General features: G+C 52.7%; 1 protein-coding gene across 4 annotated transcripts in view; it reads right to left on the bottom strand.

The window, feature by feature from the left end:
- Positions 1-20,164, bottom strand: part of SIK3 (SIK family kinase 3) — a 69,066-nt gene extending 48,902 nt beyond the window's left edge. For 2 of the 4 annotated variants that reach the window (XM_030964873.1, XM_030964870.1), the window contains exon 1: positions 19,979-20,149. The gene's annotated coding sequence lies outside the window, so the exon portion shown is untranslated. Of the gene's footprint in view, positions 1-19,978 lie in introns of all 4 variants that reach the window. The other 2 variants (XM_030964868.1, XM_030964869.1) reach the window with 2 other exon arrangements.
- Between the last annotated feature and the right edge of the window lie 157 nt (positions 20,165-20,321).

Below are 20,321 nucleotides of genomic sequence, written 5' to 3' on the forward strand. Positions count from 1 at the left end.
CAGGGACAGGAGGAGAGGGAACAGCCTCAGGCTGGGCCCGGGAGGCTCAGGGTGGGCACCAGCAGGAATTTCCCCATGGAAAGGGTGCTCAGCCCTTGGCAGGGGCTGCCCTGGAGGTTTGGAGCTCCCATCCCTGGAGGTGTCCAAGGAAGGGCTGGACATGGCACTCAGTGCCCTGGGCTGGGGACAAGGTGGGGATGGGGCACAGGTTGGACTCGATGGTCCTGGGGGTCTTTTCCAACCTCAGTGATTCCAGGATTCTGTGAAATATTGAGTGCTCAGCTTCAGGGAGCTGATTTAACCTTAAGTGAATTCTTCCCCCCTTAAGCATTTTTAACCATTTGAGATACCTGCAACAGCTGAAACAGCTATAACATCACCCAAAGACAATGGTGATGTTATAGGAAAAAAAAAGGCTTTAGGGCTGGATAAAGGTTCCCGAGCAGCAAGCCTTGCAGAGCTGTCCACGAGAGCTGTGCAGCTCTGCTGAGCACATACTGAACCAATTACACAGGAGCCTCCCAAGACCCACACAACCTCGGGAGCTATCACATTATAGATCCTTATGTAAGGCACAGTGACGTAAATCCAGGCTCCCTTGACACACGGAGGGTGCGAGATGAGCGAGCCTGCAGGAATTTCAGATCATATTTCCCATCTCCCCTATTCATTCATTTGTATCATTTGCCATGACCTTGCTCTCCAGGGACATATATCACCAGAAGGAGATAAATGAGATTTCTATTAATTTGAATGATAGCAGTAAGAAACTGAAGGCGCTGTCTCACCAGGCTGATCAGTATTTTTTCTCTCTTTAGATGCAGATGAAAACAAAGGCTTATTTACCAGCTGCAGGACTGGCCACACTGATGGCTGCTCTCGGTGCCAGCAACCAGAGCAGCTTATTTCAGCTCAATCCCAGCAGCAGGATGCAGGAAGATGTCAGCCACCAGGAGAGAGGAGATCCTGCATGCCCAAGGATTGCTTTGTACTTTGTTCAGAGTGTGCAAGGGGAACACTCAGGGCAGGACTGCTCTCCACAGCCTGCATGGAACGTGCACAGTTCCTGCTCCAGCCCCGCTGGGTGAGGGGTGCTGCTCCCCAGTCCACAGCAGGTACTGCCACTTTGCCAGGAAAATCCCCCTCAGCAAGGCATCTGCCCCGGGTGTCTGCCCCGTGCAGTTACAGCTGTGCTGAAACTGGGGGAGTGAGGAGAGGGAAGAGTTGAGCGGAGCCGGCACAGCCCGAGGTTTGTGTGGTGCAGGAGAACTTTTGTCTCTGCAGCAACGAGCTCTGTCGTGTTAGCCTGACTTTCTATGATTCAGGTACAAAATGAAAATGAGTTTCTATTCTAGCACATACCAAAAATTCCATAAGTGCAACAGCTGCCTCAGGAAAAACAAGAGTTTTTCCCTGGCTGCAGAATGTGGTAGAGTGTCAGACAATAAACGTGATATCTGAGATAACTATAATGGTCCAGGACCAATACGTGCACCTTGTAAAGAGCCCACAAGGCTGCTGGGGAGCCAGTCACTGCCATCAGTCAGGCTCCACAAAAACATATTCCCTACAAGCCACAGCTTCTGTGCCTCACATTCCCCTGCTCATTCCCAGACACAACCAGCAGGCTCCGAGGTCAGGCTGTAAGAGCTGCTGTAAAGTCATTAGCTGCACCCTCAGATCACACAGCCCTGTATCCCAGGGAGCTGCAAAACACAGGGCCACCATTCCAGCAGGATTAACAACTTGGAGATGCTTAAAATTACAAAAAAAAAAAGTCACATTAAGAGGAGGTAAGTGTTTAAATAATAGTTTCACACCGTAACACAGGTGAATACAGCTGCAGGGCCAGCTCATGGCGTGGTGTAGCCAGAGTTCAATGGCCACAGAGGGGACCAGAGCCAGGGGACATCAAGGTACTGAACGTCACCAGAAGAGCAGGACACGAGGTCACTGCACACAAAACACCCCAATGGTCCACAGTCCACAGCTCCCTATGGGCACAGAGCATTCCAGCACTGCCCAGCTGAAATCATTCCCAGCTTACTGCTCAGGAACAACTCGTCCAGGACTGCAGCTCGGCAGGGCACAGATAAACACCCCTGGAAACCAGCCTGGGAGCAGGAGCAGGGCTCCAGGAGCAGGACATGCACAGGACAGGCAAGCAGCTCTGAGATAAGGCATGCAACGAGGGCAGTTTCACAACAACCAAGGAAAAAAATCAACCCCACGTTGGCAAGTCTTGAGGAACAGCCTGGAATTATCTCGCTGCAAACCTGGGATCCATTCATCTCCACAGCGGTACCACAGGCACCCAGGCTGTGATTCTGGCAGCTGTGAGCTGAGCTGCACTGCTCACACAGAACACGCCTCACTTCTGGGCAGCAGCTTTGCAGCCTGCAACTCTCCAAGGAGCAGCTGTCGAGGGATGGAAGCAGGGATGGCACTCCATCACAAACGGGCACAGGCAGCTACAGAGCCCCAAGCACAGTGCCAAACCAGTCTGAAAGCCCAAACAGAGCTGCAGGACAGCTGCTGAAGCAGAACGAGCAGCAGCACAGCACCTGAGCAGGTGAGGATCAACCTGCTCCCACCCCAAGCCTGTGCTCTCCTGTCCTTCCCCCTCGTGTGCACCAGCCCTGCTCTCCGAGGGGAAGCTGGCCAGCAGAGGGTAAACAGCTCTGCTCAGTCCCTCTGGGGAAAAAGGAAGAAAAAAGCTTTCCAACGTCACTGAAATGGAATGTGAGGGAACCAAGTGCACTAGTAGGGGGAGCGAAAGGAGAGCCTCACACTCCAGCCCCTGTGTACACAGCACTGGGCTGGGGAAGGCACACATGGAGCATCCAACAGTGCATCTGCTAAAGATCCCTTCAGCTCTGAGGGTCTGAGGAGATATTTTGGTTCACAGAAAAGTTATGTTAATCCAATGAATCATTTGATAGGAATGTACAGTCATGCAATGCAATGGAAAATGTAGAGGTTCGAGTGTTCGATGTACGCACCCAGAATAAAAGGTTAGGGTAGCACTTCTTCCAAAGGCATTACTCATCCCTGCCTCGGCTGCACATCCCTGCAGAGGTGTGCAGGAAGGAGGATGAGCAGCAGCAGTAACTTATCAGCTGCAGTACAAAACCAGCAGGTAAGAGCCATAAAAAGCAGAAAGCAAGACCTAAACCACCCCTAAAGTAAGGAGTCTTTGTGCAGCAGGGCCACCTCCTCACCACTGCAGCTCTGAGTGGGTGACATGAGCTGCACCCCACTCTCACGGTATCCCAAGACACTCATGGAATGGTGGAACTCATCCTTCCACAAGCATTGTGAGAAATTCCCTGTCTCAAAGAGCTGACAGGGTTTGCTGAAGCACTGTAGCCATTTCCCTAAGGAGAAAGAAGAGAAGAATGCAAGTCTTGGTTGAAACCAGCAGGAATTGTGCATTACACACGGGCTTTCCTGGGCTCCTGAAGCTGCACTCCAAAAGAGCATCCAGTCACAGACCAGAGTTCTTGCAGTGGCTGCTTAAGGACATTAATTCACAGAGATGAAGCACCCCAGCAATTCTAAATACAGCCCATTCTTCACTAGGTGGGGGCTTATTTCCAAGGCCATGACATGTTATGATGCAAGAGGTAACAGCACACAGGCAGATGACTGCCTCACACAGACAGGCAGTGGATTCACCCCGACAGGAGGTAAGCTGGAATCTCTCCCATGCCACACACCCTCCCCAAACCCCTCCTCAAGTGCACTCGGCTCTGCTGAGAAGTAACGCAAGGAAAAGAGCATATGGATAGATCCAAAGCTCTTCTGAATCACTGCTGCCTGCCAGCAGACATATTGCTGTCATTAGCCTCTAGCTCCGTCGCAAGATTTATTTCTGAAAAGTCTTTGAGCCAACAGATTATATAAAGCTCAGACCCTTCCTCTTGCACACGAGCTGATAGTCTCCTCACTACGGAGGGGTGAGGAAAACACTCATCCCTGCACACACGAGGGTGATGCAGCTAATCAAAACAACTTCCCCAGCCAACAGGCAGCGTGCTGTAGCCAGAGCTGAGCTGCCAGATAATGCCCACTGACAGGAGCATGGAATAGAGTCCCACAATGGTTCGGGTTGGAAAGGACCTTAAACACCATTCAGTTCCACCCCCTGCCATGGCCAGGGGCACCTTCCACTACCCCAGGTTGCTCCAAGACCAGTTCAACCTGGCCTTGGACACTTCCAGGGATGGGGCAGCCTCAGCTTCTCTGGGTAACCAGTGCAGGACCTCACCACCCTTCCAGATCCTGCAGGGTGCTGTGAGGTCTCCACACAGATACTCTCATCAACTTCATGGCCTCCTCAGGACCTGCTCCAACAGTTCCATGTCCTGCTTGTGCTGGAGACCCCAGAGCTGTGTGCAGGACTCCAGGTGGGGTCTGTCAAGAGCAGAGGGGCAGAATCTCCTCCCCAGTCCTGCTGCCAACACTCCCTTGATGTGTCCCAGGGCACCCTTGGCTTTCTGGGCTGTGAGTGCTCACTGCCAGCTCGCAGTGAATTCTACCACTCACATTGATCCTGTACAGAAAATCTGCAGGGATCAGAGTTTATTTACCCCAAACCCTGGGGCAGGGGATGGTGTGAGCACCAGGGTCACACCATTCCGTGCCCCAGCCCCTTCCCAGCTGTGCTGCCTGACCTGGCAGCTCCACAGAACCGGCTCATTAACTCACGAGCGCTTGGAAATAACTGCAGGTTACTGCCCAGGGTTCTCTGTATCTTTTATCTAAGCAAAATGCTACAGGACCAGGCTTGTTTGGTGCAACGCCCTTGTAGCTTCTACTCCCGGTAGCAAGTGAGCAGTTAGCTCTGTACACCTCACCTGGCTGCCTTTTGCCATCTTTTATGAACCAAGGCCTGAAAAAAAATATATATTCTGTCTTCTGAGCTGTGAAGCAAAGACACTCTTTTGATTTCTTTATTAATACATAACAGGACTGCCCCCTGCCAGGTTGTGATAAACTCCTTGTGGTTTAAGCTTTACTGGAAACCAGGCTTCCTACCTTGTTAGTTTTCCATATTACTGTCTCTCATTAAGCAATTTAGATACTCAAGTAGTAAATCAGAAGTGAAAGGAAGGCTCTTAATCGCCAGATCTAAACAACACTGGTTTTCGTCACCTCGTAGCTCCAGATAACCACCATCTTCTGGTCCAAGCTGTCTCACACACTGCATTATCTTTACACCTTCAAGTGTCTGAAGGAGGTCAAACAAACACACTTTAGTTTCCTTCTAGAAGGCTGGCAGTACTCCTGTGGCTGCTTAATACTTGCAGTGGGATGAGGTCTATTATTTCTCTAAGTTCTGGTAACTCAGCTGTAAATAACCACGGTCCCTGTCCTAAAAACAGCCTAAAAGAACAAGGTGAGTGCAGAAGCCCCAGTGGTGGTGAGGCACAGCCAGCCAGCCCAGCAGAGCTGCCAGTTACTCCTCAGCAACTCACTGCTGCTCGAGATGTGCTTCATCCAGCAATTCTCAACACAAAATACATAAACAGTCCCTGAAGCACAGATGGAAGCTGATCCCTATCCCCTCCCAGGGGAGTTCCCTCATCACTAGGCTACAAAATCATGTTCCCTCTTGCTTTCAGCCCTTTGATGATACAAATCTTACGTTCCTTCCTACACAGTGCCCCGGTTTCAACATGAGCGGCAGAGCCTCTCCTCCCTCCTCAGCCGGTAGCTTGAGGACTTGGGCACTCTCAGAACTGGAGTCAGGGATGCCCCAAGGCTCGAGGAGATGCTTCACCTGGTGTCACACCAAGTGCCCTTTCCCAGCTGCCTTTCACTCGCCCACAGGGTGCAGTGCTCATCTGCCACTGAGGACGTGGCTGCAGGAGGCCATGGAAGCACTGACCTTCCCAGCCCATGGATTTGCTCTTTCCATGAGGATGCTGAAGGAAAAGGTCAAGTTCTTGAAGAGCAGAAGTCATTCAGGTTTTCTCCTCAGAGCAAATGGCAGCTGTACAACAGCATTTTGCCACAGGTTTTTTTTTTCAGGACTCCCACCCTGAGTGCTCATGACTCTCCTGTACAGCTGATACTCACACAGCACCGCTGCAGCTGCCTGGCCAGGCCCCAGGGTGTGCTGAAGGGAGCAGGTGAGCTGAAGGCTCTCCTCATCCTCTCTTGCCTGGCCGCACGGCGCAGTCCAGTGTCCCGTGAATGAGGACAGGGAACCCCCACTCCAGGTATGAGTGAAGTGCAGGCAGTTCATGTGCTTCAGGTCACAGAAGCAGCGGATCTTGTAGCTCGAATTATACTTTAAAAAATCCAAGTGAAATTCAAGCTCTATCACAGCCTTGCACTGCAGCTTCCCAGAGTCCTCCAGCCGTTTGTTCTCTCCAGGGAAGACAGATAGGTTGCCAACCAAGACTGCACTGTGGGATTAGCCAATGTTTATGAAGTGCTTTAAAGATTAGAAGTGTCACCTATGTGCTAAATATTTCTCTGGCACTATCAGCTCGAACAGCACCCGAGTATCTTGTATCTCCTCCTGCTGATCTCGAGCTGGTTGCCGAAGGCGTCACTCAACCTGACTCCCAACCACGGCGCTTGGCACTAATTCCAGGGGCGGTTTGAGACATATCACAGGAGAGGGCAGACTCAAGGAACCACTTAAACCCCAACTTCTGAACACTACTAGCAGAGTAATGACAGTAACATCACCAGGAGAGGCTTAGGGATTTATGTTTTTACAACATTCTCATCCATGTGTGTGAGATGGAACACCCTGGCGTGAAGCCCAACTGTGTGGAGAGAGGAGCTCGCCCCGCTCACCCAGATGGAACTGGCTGGGCAATGGCATCAAAAGGTACTTTGTACACACCAGCTTGATAGCAGCTCAATGGATCCCAGCTCTTGCACTTCCCTCAGAGCTCCTGGCAATGCTCCTGCAGTGCCTGGATTAAAAAACCGAGCAGTGAGAAGGAGCACACGGGACAGCAGCACAGCACTGCTCAGGCCCTCTGTGCTGTACACACACAGACCAAACGGCAGGGATACACCTATCTTCCTTTCTTCCTCTTGTTCCTATTTCTCTTCCAGCTAGAACACAGACAGAGCCTGTGTCAAGACCTTTCTACTGATACCACACAGAGCCAAGGTGTAAGGCTCAGCTGGACATCTGTGTTTCCCATTGACACACCTTTTGTTACCCAGATCCCATCCATCCTCTGAGGACTGACGCTGCACATAGATCTAAAAACATCCAAAATACAGAGCTCAGCCTTCCCCTCAGTCTGTGGGCTTCACCAACAGCAGCAGAATCCAACAACTATTATCAAGCAGTCAAAAAATGAAACATTCAATTCCAAGAGTTTACTCTGTACTGGAGAGAGAGAAAAACAAAGCTGGAAATCCCTCACTTTATAAACAACAGCTCCTCTGAAAGCACTGTCAATAGGAAGTTGTTGCTCTAAACTGTGTACACATTTGGCTCACAGTTTGCCAACAATGAAGAAAATGAACTCCATGGAAGGATTCCCACACTGGGAGCCCAGTGTTGTCACCCCAAAGGGATGCTGCCAGGGCCAGAGCAGCAGGACTGTGCCAGCAGGAGCTGATCTGCACCTTTGTGTAGGGCACAACTCTCTTCCTGGCCTTTGGGAGGGCATTTGGGGGAGGAATCCCTCCAAAGACGACAAGGTAGGAGCATGGCAGGAGGCAGAGCACAGCTGAGGTGACAGTGCTTTTCTCACACAGCTTTAAGGGTTTCTGTGTGACAGAAGGAGCTGAGCCCAGCCAGGAGCCTGCTGAGCGAGGTGCCCTGCTCGGCATAACCCCAGCCAGGTGTACTGCACATGGGTTGGGCTGTGCAGGTCCCCGTGGCTGACAGCTGCCTCCAACTCGAGGTGACTCACTCAAGTCACACATCATAAACACTTCTTACTCCAGCCCTGAATTTGGAGCACAGAGAACTCAAACAAAGCTCCTATGACACATGCCATTCCTGCAGAGCCGCTCGCAGCCTCTCCTGAAACCAAAGGATCAAAGCAAACAGAGGACTGGAATTGCTGTTCAAGATCTTCAAACACATTTAAGATAAGAAAAAAACAGCTAGCAAAAACCAAAAAGCTATCTTAATCGCCATTTTAATTGGGAGTTGATACTCCTATTCTAACAAAACCACTGGAGCATCCATGCTAGCACTGAATCCCAACACTGATATGCACAGCTGAGGTTTCCAGCAGCGAGGGGCAGGAGGCACCATGGCAGACTGTGCAGAGCAGCCTTTGTTCTGGGACCTGGTGGGGAAAACATCTGCCAGGCCCAAAGCACCGCTCCCTCCAGGGCGATAGGATCTGACCTCGGAGCACAGGAAGGCAGCTTTGTTCCAGGCAGCAGGGAGGGAGAGCGGTGCTAGCACACCAACACTGCGCGAGGGCTGGAACCTGGAGACCTGCAGGTGGTAAAACAAGAAGCCTTCTGCTGCTCACCTCAGACGGAGCAGCCTCTGCAGAGCTGCTCTTGTTTGGACAAGCACGTTTGCTCTGGTGTCTATTTGAATGATGACTCACTCCAACAAGCCAGGGCACCCTACCACACACAGCCCCGAAGTGCTGACTTAGGGCTTGGGATGCAAATCCGGCAGGAAGCGGCGCTTCCCGACCAGGGCCACCCAGGCCTGGTCACTGCTGCCATTACCCTCCTCCAGTTGCACTCCCAGCCTGGATGACGAATCCAAAGAGAAGATGACAAGAACAAGAAAATTGTATAAAATTTGCTCTTAGAGCGCTTCTAAAGTTACTTTTTTTCTCTTTAAATATTCATGCTCTGCAAAACTGACAGCCCAGTTGCGAGTTCCTGGTGTGCCACCCCGTCCCCATCTCAGGAATGCTGCCCATCCCTGGCTTGGAGGCGAGCCCGTGGCCACCCCGCTGGTGGCACTCCTCCAGCCACTTCCACTTTTGTCTCCCCAAGCATGTGAGAGTCACAACCCGTGACGAGCCGGGCAGTAATTGCCGTATCGATTTCGACGTTCCTCCGGCCGGAGCAACGCCTGTAACTGTAAACCATAAACCTTTTAATATCCCGCTCAATTATGGGGAAAACAACTCCTGAGCAGCAGCACGGCAGGAGCATCGCTCAGGGCCCGCTGCTGAGCCTGGCTGGGGATGGCAAAACCACACTGAGACACTGTCAGGGGGACAGAGCACAGACAGCCCTTCCACGTGTCACTGCCACTGTCGGTGCTCTCAACCCTTTTTGTGCTGACCTCACCAAAGAGCTGAAAATGCTGGAACACATGGAATGAGAAGACAGATAAGCAAATGGATGGTGTGCCATCAGAACGTGACTTAGTGCTCGTGCAACCTCTGGGCTGCTCGCAAATCCGAGAGAAAGAGCCCAGGAATTAAGCAACTGTGTCTGGGCACTGTCACACAAGGCAGACTTACAACCTCTCCATTATTTACAAACAGTTTCAGGGAAAGGGAAACAATCAGAGTGACTGTGTGGCCTTTAGAAAACATTTCCATCCAGAGCAAAAAGCACAGAATCACAGAGTATCCTGAGTCAGAAGGGACCCATGAAGTCCAAGTCCTGGCCCTGCACGGGGCAGCCCCAAGGATCCCCCTATATGCCTGAGAGCATTGTCCAAACACTCCCTGAGCTCCTGCAGCCTTGGGGCTGTGGGCACTTCCCAAGTCAGGTGCTTTGATGACATAAGAATGAGATCAGTGGAGCACACCTCTAATCCCCAGCTCCAAATCCTGATGTTGGTCACCTCACCAGCCCTTTCCCCAGGAGATGGGGCAGGTTTGGAGACACTCAGCCTGGAGAAGGCTCCCACCTTGCTCTGTGCAGACCTGACCCGCTTTTGTTTCGCTGTGCTGCAAGCCAGCCAGGCTTTGTTGCCATGGTGAAAGCTCTGACACGTTTAGTTTTCCCACTAATTTCCTGCTGTACTAAAGCAACTGCTGCTCTGCACCTCACTGCCATGGCACAGCAACAAGGAACCCCAAGAGCCCCAGAAACAGGGAGCAGGTCCAGCCACGTGCTGGTCACTGCTCCAGGCAACTTCAGTTACACCTCCTCCATATCCCAAACCCATCTGCCTTTAAGCCCTACAAAAGTTCTAGAGATTTGACCATCACTCAAAAAGGAACTAGACAATTCAGTGATCTCATAATTAGGGGCTGTATCCCACCTTACCTTAAAAGAAGGTGGTGCATTTCAAATCCCAGACTGCAGTCACCAAACCACCCCATTTTCCTCTGGGCTCACGTGAAGGGACTGAGTTCATTCCCAACTGTGTCAATGGTAAGGGAAAACAAGGATCCAGTTGTGTCTGTGGAACCAAACTGGGACCAGCAGCACACACACACACGAGGAAAAGCAGAGACTAAGGCCCACACTGTCAGCTGATGACTCAGAAACTGCACAAGCGCCCACTGAGTGGGAAAATACCTATAGTCAGCCTTCACTTGTCATTTTACTGTGTAATGGGAGTCTCAGCTTGGATGAAAAACACATGAATATTTTGTTCTGACTAAGCACAGGTTTCCCCATGTACCTCAGCTCTGCCAGGGCAGTGGGCACACGACACCCACACTGCAGCAAGGGGGAGGGAGCGACCGTGATTTCCCTCTCCACCAACTCTGCACTTTGTTTCTAACATAAACCAGCTGAATTAACCAGCAGAAAGGAAAAGTCTTTGGATTTTTTTAAATCTTACACTTCCCAGAGCTGCTCAGGGGAAAAACAGCCTCTGTGGAAGCCAAGTATTGAAATCTTCGTACAGAGAATGAATCAGAATGATTTTTATTGGTTTCCAATGAGATTGTGCTTGAAAACAAACAGTTGCTGTACGACTGACAACCCCCTCACTGTGTCAGAGAGATGGGAGAACATAGATGGGCTTTGTAGAGCTGAGAACATGCTCCTCCATGGCTGCTGGGGAATAGTTCGATTTCATTAATGGTACATGTGCAAAGAAATAGAGCACAAGCTAAGCTGTATCATAATCAGTTTGCTGGGGGGGTCCTCCGACCTCCAAAACTGCTGAAAGCAGCCACAGCTGCTCCAGCCTAGGGCTGCAGAGGACACCGGCTACAACAAAAGAGCACCATTCTCTGCCGGCCACCTGGGAACGAGCAAACCTGCCATAAATCAGCCAGCACATGATGCTTGCTCTGTCCAAGGCAGGGAGAGGCCAGCACAATTCCCGGCAGCGCGGAGGCTCGGTGGGAGCCGGGAAGAGCTGCGCAGGCTGCCCGGAGCCCGTCCGTCAGCGGCACTCCGGCCAGCCTGATAACCTTGACAGAGCCACTTGCGAGATTACAGCCCAAGGATTTCCTACAAGCACATCCAGAGAGGAAGGACTAAGCACCAAGACTAAGACTTTTCATCTTTGGCTGCTGCCAGTGCTGTGAGCTTAAATGAAAATTTGGGGCACGCAGAGACACGACCACACTGTCACAGTGACTGACAAAAGCAAACTCTTTCCTGTAGCACTAATTACTTCAGCTGAAAGGGGCACAGACAAACATCTTTAAGAATTTAGATATACACGTGACAAGAGGCATTTTTCCCCCTAGTTTCTTCACTGTCACTGTCTGAAGACTGTATCACAGAAGATCTACCTGGCAAGGCTACCCTGAGCATCAGCAGTGCTCCAGACTCCTGTGAGCCTGCAGGAGCAGCACGACACCTGAACAGACTGTATCCTTCCATTCCACAGACAGGAACCAGCTCCAATTAGGCTCAGTGCTGCAATTCAGCGTGTTATCTGATCACACTTCACACACACAATGACACACAGCTCATAAACGTACTCCTTCCATTAGGAGCACTTCATGTTGCGAAATGCCACAATTAGTTTTTAGGCATCAGCTTCAGTGCAGCTGCCTTCGCCCAACAGCAAGAAGCCTCAGGGCTCTAAAGATACTGTCCCTGAGAGCGGCCAGAAACACACCTGGAAGTACCTGATGAGCCTGAATGCACGCAAAAAATTCAGAAACGCTTCAGGTTACATGACAGCAGATCCCAGAGCCTTAAAAAATAACCCTTGTGCCCACAGTGTGATGGCCATGGGTCTGTCACACACCCATCCCTGCTATTCTCCATATACATTCCAAAGGTATTGCTGCAATTAAAGTCTCTGCACAGACAGAGGTTATGCAGGAAAAGGCACAGCTGAAAGCCAAGACAGCCAAAGAGCCAGGACAAGCTGAGACTGACTTGTGTAGGTAAGGAAAAACCTGGAAAAAATGTGTCTTCCCTTCTGCTGCAGAAATCCACGCACGCTTCCCCAGCCTTGCAAACACCTCGCTACGTCCCTCTCATTCAGAACTCCTTCCAACAGGACCAACCACATTTTAAAAGTTATTGGAAGGAGACAAGAAACATCCATCTGCTTGCTGAAAGGCAGCAGACGCACACAGCCTCCAAATGCAGACTTTAATTGAAACACTTTAATGCGCTGCCGCGGCCCCGCGTTCTCTGTATTCCCAGCGGTGCCGAGGCGTGTGCTCAGCTAATGGAGCTCTGACAGTCGTCCTGGGCCTGGCTCCCTGTCAAACCACGCTGGCCTCCAGCTCCGGGCCCGCAGTCGCACGCTGATACCCCACAGACTCCTTTTCTTCTAAACCATCTTCCAAATGTACTGTAATTAATGCTCTGTAACTGCAGCCGATGCTTTAAGGAGCTGGAGGCAGAGCCAAACCATACAGGAGAGTGGCGAACATCGAGGAGATCCCGAGCTACAATGGCAACACCCCAGTGGGGCGTGGGGAACAGGCACCCCTGCACTGCACAGCACAGCCTCAGGCCAGTCCCTCCATCCCTCTGCAAATCGAGGCGGTAACTCAACACACAGATCACTGCTGTCAGCAGGCCCTAGTTAGGCAGCCAGGGCAGGATTTGGGAAGCTGGTCAGGCTCCCACTGCAGGCGCTGGGAGGACATGGCCAGTTTCTGTCCGTGGCTCAGCTGACCTGCTGCAGGCTGTGCTGAATCACCCTGTGCACAAGCTGACCCCAGCACTGCCATGCAGGCCAGGTGAACCACAGCCTGCTGCTGCACCTTGCACTGTGCCAGAGCACGTCTGGTTTCTGTGTCTGCATCCCCACCTTCCTCTCCTGCTCCTTCAGACAGGTTCTCAGGAACTGCAGCTCCCAAATGCCACGGGGAGGTTTCCCAGTGCCATGTTTGCCTCTGACAGCCGTCACAAACCCTGCACAGGCAGCCACTCCTGCACACCCTGCAGCTGAGGGCACGAGCCAGTACTCATGTTGATACCTTCATTTACAACATTCCATGGCCAAAGCAGCTCCAAGGAGAGCATCTGCACTCTTGCTACGGAGTTATAGCCACAAAGTGCAGGCCCAAGCCCAGCTCCCAGGATAAAGTTCCACATCCTGCGCAGAGGGATGCTGGAGTCACTCCCAACACACCTGCACTGCACAAGGACCAGCTCTTTCCTGCAGCTCTTCCAAGCTGCAGCTGCCCTGGCTGGAAATTGTCCCCTGCACTGGATGCAGAGAAGAAACCAGAAGCGTCAGCAATATCTCTCTGGGATTAGACCATGCATTCTGAAAGGACCCAATGCTTCAAGATAAGACCCAGCCGGGTCTGACAGGCTCCAGTGAGATCCAGCTCTGCTGCTGCTGCTGTGCTGCCCCAGGATCTCCTGCCCATCCTCTGATGTGCGGAGCAGAGCTCAGCTCGGCTCCCCCCACACACACTGGGCTATTTTTGAGCTCAACGTGTCAGTTCCACGGGCTGTGGGAGTTTGTTTGTGTGGGATAGCATGATTCGACTACTTTGAAAGTTGGCTGAAGCCACATAATTCCCTTTTCATGGAACCCTTTTGATGGCCATTTAGCAGAGAGGGTGAGGTTTAGCCTCAACTAGAGAGACTTGGGGTCAGAATTACTAGCAAAAGACACATAATGACTAATAATGAATCAGCCTTCAGTGGTTTCTTCATTTAAGTGTTAACGCAGCATATTAAACCCCTGGCCTGGGATCAGCAGAAAGGCCCTGAATGCATTAAATGAGTACAATGGCTTAACTAGAGAATCCCCAAATTGCTCTGTTTAAACCTGTGCAAGCTCCAAGCCAGTCCAACCTCTGCTGGTGCAGGTTCAGCTAAATGCAGCATCTTGCTGGGGGTGTGCAGAGCATGAGACCCACCGTGGTCACACAGGGAAGTCACAACTCTCATGAGAATCTTTTCAGCCAGAAAGGAAGGGAGAACTTCCACCACAAACTGTGAATTCTACTCTGCTGGCAATGCTGGAGCAACTTCCCAAAGCTTTACTTTGAAGGGGATAAACACGGAGCTGTTATGCAATCGTCTTGGTGAGAGCAAGAAGGGGCAGCACCCTGTCCAGCCACTCCACAGGGCTGATACAGGACCCAGAGAGAGGACAAGAGAAAAATGAGCTTAGAGCTGCTTCTCTGTGAAAATGTCTAATACCCAAGGAGCCCAGTCTCCCAGCAACACACTGCCATTTCCTTATTTCCCTCTCACGTAATTCCTCCTTCAAACACAAATGAGGAGACAGCTTCTAGAAACCCTCATTAGGCCTCTGCAGCATTCACCAAACCTCTGGGAGACCCTCCTGGAAAAGAGACACTGATCCCTGTCTGGCACAGCCCTTCCTCCTCCTGCTCCTGTCAGAGGCTTTTCCTCACAGGGCAGCCTCTGTACCTGGCCAAAGGTGCCCCCACCTCGTTCATCAGGTGTGGACTGCCTCCTGCTGCAGCAGCCCCAGAGCTGTGGGACAGCAAATATTCGGGAGGAAGGGACTCCAGGCAGGAGGTGGGAGGCAGCCAGCTTGAAGAGGCACAGAAGTTGTACCCACCTCACCCCCCAAATAAGCTAAGAGCCACACAGCTGAGAAGTAGGTATTAATTATCCTGGCTCTCTTGGAATATTCTCCCTGCCCAGAAAGGCTCAGGACACATGCCACAGGCCCCCCAGCTCACCCTGCCCTCTGTCAGCTGGCTCTCCTGTTTTTACCTGTGAGCATCTCAGGAAGAAGCCTGGTCTACAATTCAATCATGTTCTGGCATTAACATCTTGGTAATCAAATGTTATTTGCTGTAGCAAGAAAAATATTGCAATGAAACATAAAATGTCAGTACTTCAGCCCACAGTTGATACAGGCAATGGCTCTCTGAGGTTTTAGGAAATATTCCCTCTTATCCTCACTGTGGCAACTCTGCTTAGCCAAAGTTCATTTCTAGCTTTTAGGCTTTTGCTAAATCTCCTCACCAAATGAGAACTAAAATACAACTCTCCTGCAGCACACAGGCGAGGAGAACAAAGGCCCTGTGAGCAGCAGGATCATGCTGCCTGAGGAATTAGCCATCCACAGCATCAGCTTTCCTTGTGGCCAGGAGAAATAACAAGCAGGACAGGTGAAGCACCACCAAACACTGCAAAAAAAAAAGGAAAATGACTGATGAAAGGCGAGCAGGTGTGGGTCATTACAAAACATGTGGCACGGGTATTGAACAATCCCATCTGACACGAGGCCGATGAGTCAGGGCACGCTGGCACGGGGCTTATCACACGGGCAAGCTGGCTGCAGGGAGCAGCCCTCAGTCAGCCCAGAGGCACGTGCCTCGCTGCAGCACGGCCAGAGCAGGACAGAGAGCCACCAAGGCTCTCCCACCCTCTGGGCTGAGAGCGCTCTGCATCTGAGCAGAGAAATCCAGGCAAGCCCTGGAGCCCCCGTGCTCAGAGACCAGAGGGTACCAAACGGAGCCTGAGTGCTCCCAGGGCAAAGCCCAGCTCCCCATGAAGTGCCAGCCTGCTCTTCATCCCGGGTTCCAGAGCCACGCTGCCCACCTCCAAGAACTCTGGTGAAAAATGTGTTCCACTGATGACTCCAACTCACCCAAAGACAGACCACAGAAATTAAGCCTGTTCTCTCATGGAAGGGAATGTCCTCTCCCTGTGAGGGCAGAGCTGCCTCCCATCCTTCAGAAAAGGCTTAGCTCCTTAAAAACCTCAATAAAAATCAGCTCAATTCCAGCCTTTCTGCAGCTGCGCATGTGCTGCAGAAGGGCTGTGTTCTGCCAAGGATTAAAGCAGCATGGATTTGGGTTACTATCCACTAAACAACTCCAGGTACCCCTTAAACAGGATCTCACAACAGACAGCCAGTGAAACGTGCTCTGAGCTTTGCCCATCCAGATATTACTGAAATTTAACCCAAACCTAAGTTGACAACCAGCCCTCAAGAAGCAAAGGCAGCACAGCAGGAATATCACTGCACTTGGGCAGGAGCTGTGTTCTCCCAGGACTGTCAATCCCATCTCAAGAGGAAGATGGACATGAAAGTGACTCCTATCTCCCAGTGAAACGCTCCATGAGAGCAGGGCAGCCATGGCAGGTAGGTGCTGCTCTGTGCCCCAGCTGCATCTCCAGCCACATGGAGCTGATGGAAGGGATGGAACCAGGACAGCAGAGAGCTCTCAGCAGTGCCCAGCAACCACAGCATCCCTCTCTGTCCTCCTCAGCCCCAACACCTCCTGAAAGCTCAAACACAGCACCCAAAGGGTATGGGAACATAAGGTATGTGCTCCTTGGCACACTCACCAACATTCCCTGACCAGCCCTCGTGAAAAAAATGTGGCATTAAAAACAACCCCACTGCCTGAACGGAGCTGGAATTCTAATGAAGTCACTTGGATGATTTATAAATGGAAATTCTGTGGAAAACAATTCATTCAGCAGGTCACTCTGAAGATTTTTAGCACAGAAATGAGGGTTTCTTGTAAAAGATGAGAAAAGAAAAAGGAAGGGGGACAGAAGGAGGGATGCAGCAAGGTATCCCGCAGGTACCCAATTGATCCAGGTCAGAGCAGTGGCTCCAGCTCCTGCCCAGCCACCAGAGCAGCTCTGACAGAGCACAAGAGTCCAACTTTGCATGGGCAGGGACTGAATGTAAATTGCTGCCTTGGTTAATACATAAATTGCAGACTGTTCCCTTCTATTCCATCGGCTCCAGCGGAGACAATTATGAATACAGGCCTCCTGCCCTTTGGGATGATTAACATTCCCCTTCCTCAGTGTCCCCAGCACTGCTGACCCACATTCAGCTCCTGAAATGCAGTTCTATGTAAACTGCAACGTTGGGTGTCAGCAGAACGTGCCAGCAGGGCCGGGCGCTCTGCTCCTCTCTCTAAACAAATGCAGTGCTCAACTTCCCAAGGGCCAGGAAAATCTCAGTCCATTCAGATCAGGACCCACTACCCTCCGCTTCTCTTTTTAGGGAAAAGGGGACACAAGCCAGGAATGCTCTGGCTGTTATCTCGAGCTGCCATGTCAAAGTCCACTTGACCTGGTAAATGTCCGTCAGAAAGGAAAACAGGATCCAACACCCATCCACAGAGCACCTCTAACTCCAGGCTCAGCAGCGGGCACCAGCCCACACCATCACTAATTCCACCCTCTGGAAAAGGCCCCAAACCACGGGGTACATCATTTCCAAGCTCACACAGACACTCAGAGCGGAATTCCGTCTGAGACGGTGCAGGAGCGCGGCTCCCAAGGAGGGGCCGTGCCGAGCAAACCCGCTTTTCTCTAAGAGAATGTGACACGGGGTCAAGTTTGTGCAGGGATTTGGTGGCTATATTTGAGCTGCCCGGTTCTCTTACGCAGCTACTACTGGGAGAGCAGGATCACCTCAGGAAGGGGCTGCCAGCACAGGCAGCAACCAGGCTGCGCCTGCGTTTCGTGATCAAAGAATTCTTTCAGATGCCTAAATGGGACCATTTTGCCAAGGTTTCACTCGCTTCCAAGTTGTTTCCATTAAGTCAAAGTGTTAAAAGTGTAACTGTGATGAAGACAAGCTCGCAGTAGCATTATTTTGTATTTCTGCTGCCAGTCAAAAACGCTTCCCCATAAGGATTTGGCTTTTCCAACGCATTTACATCAACACCTCCCCTCTAATCTCATGAGTCCCAGAGCCTGAACCAAGCAGCTCCTTTCTCCTTCCCCACTCCTCTCCCAGAGCCAACAGCAACAGCTCTGTCAGTGAAGGAAAAGTGTTGAACCCACAGTGCTCAGGGTCTGCAAGCAGAATCCAATCCATTCACTCGCACTCCTCTCCAGAGGCTGGGATTTGAAAGGAAACCTGACCTCGGACTTAAGAAAGCTTCCAGGTCAAGTTTCAGCTCCAAGCTATCCCAGCTCAGCCGAACAGATGGCAGTTGTTCCAGCACAGGTATTTCCCCAGGCTCGGGGAGCCCCGGAGTTCAGAGGGACAGGGACTGGATCTCCTCCGTGCAGGGAACATGCTGCCGGTCAAACCCGCTGCTCCAGAGCCCCCAGCATCTCACCATCCCACCAGAAGGCTGCTTCCTGAACTCCACAGCCCACCCTTGGTCACTCCAGGGCAGTGGGAATGAGTGTACACTGCTGCAAAGCAAAGCTTTCCAAGCTTAGTGTCCCCTTCCATCACCCAAAGCCAACGTGCACAAGCCAGCCTTGGCCCTGTAAACCTGGAACACAATTTCCAGACAAAATCTGTGTGTGTACTCTGCCGTTCTTTGGACAAAATCAATCGCACAAAAGATGGTCTCTGCTTTGGTGTTTTGCAAACTTCAGAGTCAGCACCACCGAGAAGAAACCTTGACCCAAGGAAGGAGTCTGGAAACAGGAACAGGAAAGCAGCTTGGAGCTAGATCCCTCCTTTTCCAGGAGTGATCTCCACTCAGAGGGGCCAGTGCCCTGCACTTGGAGCACCTGAACCCATCACCCTGTTTCTCTCAGCAAGGTTCAGGTTCATCATGGCAAGAAGAACAACACAGAGCATCTCAAGTGCAGGTTAAATTGTGGCACCGAGCACTTGCAGGCACAAAATAGCTGTCAGGGCAGGCAAATACAGCCCAGCTCTGAAAAGAACTGTCCAGGAGGTGTTATAACCGATGTTTAAATAGCCCCTGAAATTAATTTCACTTTATTATCTGGGCAAAGAGCCAGAGCTCCAACAAACCAAGGCGATGGCGGATTTCTCCTCCTGTTTCAAAACAATGCTGCTCCTGAAACTCACAGAAGGGCAACCCCAGAATGTGACAAAGGCATAATTGGTGAAAGCACAGAGGGACAACCCCAGAAAGTGACAGAGGGGCAACCCCGGAAAGTGACAGAGGGATAACCCCGGAAAGTGACAGAGGGGCAACCCCAGGAACTGACACAGGGACACCCCCAGGAATTGACAGAAGGACAACCCCAGGAACCGACAGAGGGACAAGGCCAGGAACTGACAGAGGGACAAGGCCAGCCAACACCATCCTCCCTCTGCAGCGCTTGCAGGAGCCAGCGCGGAGCCAAGAGCAGGGCAGGCGCAGGGCTTTGGTTCGGGCCTGTCTGCCGCCTGCCCGTGCCAGCCCCGCTCCTGCCGCAGCTCCGGGGCCATCCCGGGCTGGCACTGCTGCATGCAGCACCGCGAGCCGTGCCCGGCAGCCCCGTGTCACCGGCACCAGCGGGAGCACGGCGGCGACAGCGCGGTTCCTCACGGATCTCCCGCCGCGCTCCGGGGCTCGCCCGCGCCGGGATCCACCCGGATCTGCTGCCGTGTTCCGGGGCTCACCGGGCAGCGCGGCCGTACCTGGATCCACCGGGATCCGCCGCTCCCTCGGGAGGCCCTTCCTTCCTCGCGCTGCTCCCTGCGCTTTCCCACGGCCCTGAGGGCTCGGCCACGATCGATTCCCGTCGTCTCGGTAAGGAACGACCTGTCCCCCACCTGCGCTCCGCGTCCCCCCGGCTGGCCGGGAGCATCCCCGGGTACCGCGGGAGCATCCCCCCGCTCCACCTCCACGTTATCCCGGAGCCACGGGACCCGCGGGGACACCCGTGTCACCTGCGACAGCGACCTCGCTCCCCGGCAGCGCCCGCTCGGGGCAGGGGGGGCTCGCGGCCGCTCCCCGCTCGCTCCCCGCTCACCGGGCCGGCGCCGCGACCCCCGCGGGGGACTCACCTTGGCGCGGGTCACCAGGTGCGTGGCGAGCTTCACCACGGCGAAGTTGCCCTTGCCGATGGTGCGCTCGATCTCGTAGTAGCCGATGCGGGCGGGCCCGGGGGGCCGCGGGGGCGGCGGGGCCGGGGAGAGCCGGGGGGCCGCGGGGGAAGCCCCCGCTCCGCCGCCTCCTCCCGCCGCAGCCGCCGCCGCCATCTTGTCGCGCGGAGCGAACCCCCCCGCGGGGCTGCGGCACCGCGTGAGCTCATCCGCGGGGGGGCGCCGGGGGGCGGGCGGCTGCCATGGCGACGGGGGCGGTGCTCTGACGTCACCGCATGCGTCACGGGCGCGCGGGCTGCGGAGG

Source organism: Camarhynchus parvulus, chromosome 24 (genome assembly GCF_901933205.1).
Source record: "Camarhynchus parvulus chromosome 24, STF_HiC, whole genome shotgun sequence".
Lineage (NCBI taxonomy): Eukaryota > Metazoa > Chordata > Aves > Passeriformes > Thraupidae > Camarhynchus > Camarhynchus parvulus.